Genomic DNA, 4968 nt, shown 5'->3' with positions numbered 1-4968 from the left:
AGTCAAATTTTGAGATTATCAGGAACCTGTTATGCCACTTGCATCATTTCCTTTCTGAAAATGTATACTTTACATATTTACATATTAAATAGAGATACAATAAAAAAAATATCTAAATTACTGACTCGAGAAAGGTATACAGACTACAGTTGGTTTGATGGATTTATCCCATAACATATTGAGGCTGAATTTTGTAACAAGTTGTACACAAGAGGGTAGATGCAGCCCTGTGTGCTAAATATTATAGAAACCAGCACTTGTTCATGATCTATTTATTTGATATGCCCACTTGTTCGACTTGAGTGAGAGAGGTGTTGTGTTATCAACTCAGGTGATATCTGATACGGTGATACCTGACAACTTCTCTCTTACTCAAGTGGAATCAGTGGACCTATTAGTAGAAGCCTGCGCCAGTAAGAATATCTTTTATAGAAGTTAACATAAAATCTTGATGGATTCATCAACATTCATACCTTGATATTGTAATGAATAACAATACCAGAGAGTAAGATGTAGGTCAATAATTACCCCATAATTTTATTGTGATGGAAAGTAGGACAGCATGGGTCAGCAGCAGAAAGGTGTATCTCTATTAGCTGCTGTGTGCATGATTGCTTGTGATGTATATGAGTCCATTCAATGTACATTATATTCCCTGTAAAAGTGTATGCAAAAGTAAGATCACTCATTCGAACACACAGCAACCATGGTGCACAATAGGTAGGATAATTTGATATAATAATATAGCCCTTTTACAGACAAAGTCTGCTTGCATTTAAATGTGAACTATTTTTAAGTCCATTTTGGCACTTTTGCACTCAAAACTAGACCAAAATCAGCATGGTCGGTAGTTTTTGATCTTTTCCAACAGTGCTTCAGGAAAACAAGGTCTTTTTTTCTACAGACAAATCCAATTCCACCCATTCCTGTACCTCATTAGCAACCATTGAATTAAGTGGACCATCCCACCTGAAATGTGAAATGATGCAGGCTTTGCGGAATTTTAACTGTGTTCCATCACCTGTGTGTGCCAAAAGGATGCTGAAAGTTTACAATGTAATACAATATAAGATTGATTTTGAAGCAGCACTTTTCCATCCAATTGGGCAGTTACAACACCAATTTGGTGCGGATGGCCCCAGTAATAGTGGAATGAATTCTGACCATCACTTGGCTCGTTGGATTAGTGTATCTGTTTTGCTCATAGATTTAAGTTGGAACATGTGTAAGTATTACAAATATGCCAAAAAATAGGTTTTGAAAAAAATAAAGGTATATTCTGAAAAAAGATTGTACATTAAGGCTTTAAAGCAGCGGATGGATATACCTTTGTACCACTGGGTCTTTTAAAGGTAAAATGATGTCAAATTATCTTCCTTTACTAGCAGAGTATGGTTGGGAACTGACTGATAAACACTTTCTTTGTTCTGCTACTTATAAGGAACTTTTAAGGATAAAGAATTTGATAAGAGAACCTTATAACATTGCTGCTATTTCTGTTTCTGCTAAGTCATAACAATTGAAATTCACAATGAAATTAAAGGGGAACTAATTAAGGAACAATCCAAAAGATTGAGTATGTCATATAAACGAAGCTGCATTAGGGAGGGAGGAGTTTGAAATGGCGATAACGTGTCTCCTATGCCCGCTAAAAACATTGATGTTATTTTGATTCACTTCCGATTTTGTTTCAGATGGGGAGGGAGTCTGGGTCTTTTGAGTTGTTCTGTATTCATAAAGTAGGAATAAAGATGAATGGTATTTGGGTTAATAGTATTCTTATATGTTTGTTTGTAAATTTTACAAATATAACTCGCTAAAACTATAACAGTAATTATTTTGTAAAACTTCAACTACATTTTTTTAAATAATTTTTTTTATGTCGACGTCGGTATACGAATTATGTCGACATTAAAAAACGATGCCGACGACAGCACTAGTTAATGTACATATGTACGGTCCACAACTTATAAGTTTCCCCCCTAGTACTTTTTAGAATAAGTCAAAAAATATTTTACGAAATGAAAAACTGTAAAAAAATATGTATAGCCCTATTTGTTTTACATATGTGGACCAATTTATAGTGTCACACGTCATTGCGTTCAGTCACAATGGTCAATTGTGTAAGAAAAGAGACCGTTTTAAAAGTGGCACCCGAGTCCATAGCAGTCAGGTTTTCTTTAACAAACACATGAATAGACCTGGCCTACAGTATTATGAGAGATGACTCCTATGGACTCAGATGTAACTTTTAACACTGTTTAAAACGGTCTCTTTTTTTACATAATGAACCATTGTGACTGAACGCAATGACATCAGGGCTGTCAACTCGCATTGGCTGTGAGTCTCACGCATTGGGTCACTTTCTCACGGTCTCACGCCGAGGTAGTATAATCTCACGCCAAGGTAGTAACTGTCACGCAAAAAGCTGGAAAATGAGTAAAATCTCACGCATCGTCATTAATAATTTGTTGCTCCTACCCCCCCTCTTTTCACATTCCCGAGCGCCGTGGCTCAAATAATCATGGTACAAAATGAACATTGGAGTCGGCAAATCCCGGTACGCCTCTGTCTCACGCCAAGCAATTCCAAAAAGTTGACAGCCCTGAATAACATGTGATGCTATAATTTGTCCATATGTGTAAAACAAATACGGCTATCCATACCTTTTTACAGGTTTGCATTTTGTCAAATATTTTTTGATTTATTTTAAAAAGTATTTAGGGTGGAACTTATAAGTTGTGGACCCTATATTTGACCCATTTGTGATTTTGTTACAGATAGGGAGTGGGGGATCTGGTGTGTAACAAAACAAGCAACATTCATAGGGCTTTATCAATCTTTTATTTTATTTTCTGAATTGTAACAGAAAAAGTAAACATTAACAAATTTAATTGCCATTTTTAAAAATTATTTTGATCCACATTGGCAGAGAAGCCAGTAATGTTAATTTGGTTCATGGAGTAGACTACTCATCACCACATGCATTAAACAAGTGTCAAGTTTCCAGTTTTTTTGTTGTAATTACATAAAGTATCCAAGTAGGGTGTTCATGTTAAACTGATGTACCAGTATACTGACGCGAGTATAGTCCCACCTTCGAGTAAAGTCCCACCCCCAAATTTTCGAAAAATTTCAGAAATTAAAAAAAATTTTAAATTTTTTATTTTTTCGGCTTTGGAGTGTCCCAGGACCTAGACCTAAATGCTAGGATCATTCATGGTTGACCTAGAAAGGTGGCTGTGTACTCTCAGACATGCATGTAGTGAAAGTGCAATAACTTTGTAATTATTCGCAAGAAAACATATAAAAGTATACATTTTTATGAAGGCAAGACATCAATAAAACTTAATATAAATACAGATTTGGGGTAAAAACAACAATTTTGAAGAAAATCACAAAAAAGTGAGTTTTTGGCAATATTTGTTAGGTACACCATAACAAAAAAACACTCTTTCCAAAATATTTTATTTTGTTTTTAGCTCAATCTTGAGGCTCCATTCCAAAAACGTTTTTTTTTATTTTTTTGATATTGGCCTTATTTTTTGAGATATTGACCATATAAGGCATCAAAATGAACTTTTTAAAATTCAAAAACGCCTATTTGCACAAAATGATGCCCAAAATCGGAAATAGACCAAAATATAAAAAAATGAGAAAACCGTTTCTTGAGTCGATCATGCTTTTTACGATGATCATATTTGCTTACCTATAGATGCTGTATTTATTGAGTTATCGTGTACCTAAATCGTCATTTTACCGAGAAAATGAACATTGAAATAATGGCCGTTGAAGTTTAAAGTGGTCACATTTTGCACTTTCATCGAATCTCACAGGAGAATGCGACAGTTTTCGTTTTGTAACTTATATTACGTGAACATCGGGTAAATCCACAGCCCCTTGAGAAGTTTGAGCGAAAACCTTTCATAACTTAATGATATTTAAATCGGGGGAAAAAACTTAAAAAAACCCACATTTTATCAGCTAAAACGGAGCCATTTGACCACTAGGTTTTTGTGAAATCAGTGCTTCCGTGGTGTTTCCATAAGATGCGCCACGCATGCAGATAAGCGTCAGGTATGCGTCGCGTATTTGTGCGTTAACAAATTGCGCGATACATAGCAACGCGATGAGTTGTTGCGTGTGTGTACCTTGCTGGTACAACAAAGATTTTCTTTCCTTTTCAATTTCAAACACGAGTGGAATAGTGAAATAAAATCCTTAAAATATTGCAGTTGGAGTTTACAAATCTGGATTTTCATTCCTTGTATTTATAAAAAACATAACAAGGTACAAACATATCATAAAAACTCAATTTTGAGAAAGAAACAATGGCTAGAGTACACAGCCGCGTTAATATGAAAATTGATAATTTGTATTCATGTCATACTCTATTAATGATTTCAAAATGCATTCAAATTCAATGCATTTTGAAATCATTAATAGAGTATGACATGAAAACAAATTATCAATTTTCATATTAAAAATACAAAACATCTTGAAAAATTTTTTTTATTTTTTTTTTTAGGTCAACCATGAATGACCCTAGCATTTAGGTCTAGGTCCAGGGACACTACAAAACCGAAAAAATAAAAAAATTTATAAAAAATTTAAATTTTTTTTTGAAATTCGAGTATAGTCCCACCCCCCAATTTTGAAAAATGTTCACCCAAAAACGGGGTGGGACTATACTCGCGTCAGTACAGTAATATAAACCTCTCCCAAAAATAAAGTCCTCAGTTGTTAGAATGATATTGTTTTGAATCCAATTATAATAGGTTCCTGCTACTGTGACACCTCATGACCTCACACTGAACAAATTCCAATCACTGTCAGAGGAGGTTTGTGGGTGTGAATGCTATAGAGCAAATGAATTTGCAATCAATACAGCATTGATTTGGTAATAATTGAACAGGGCACCCGTCTTATAAAATCACTCGATTACCTTTTTGCAAGTGACAGGTGTCA

Source organism: Amphiura filiformis, chromosome 1, assembly GCF_039555335.1.
Source record: "Amphiura filiformis chromosome 1, Afil_fr2py, whole genome shotgun sequence".
Taxonomy (NCBI): domain Eukaryota; kingdom Metazoa; phylum Echinodermata; class Ophiuroidea; order Amphilepidida; family Amphiuridae; genus Amphiura; species Amphiura filiformis.
This window is presented reverse-complemented; position numbering follows the sequence as displayed.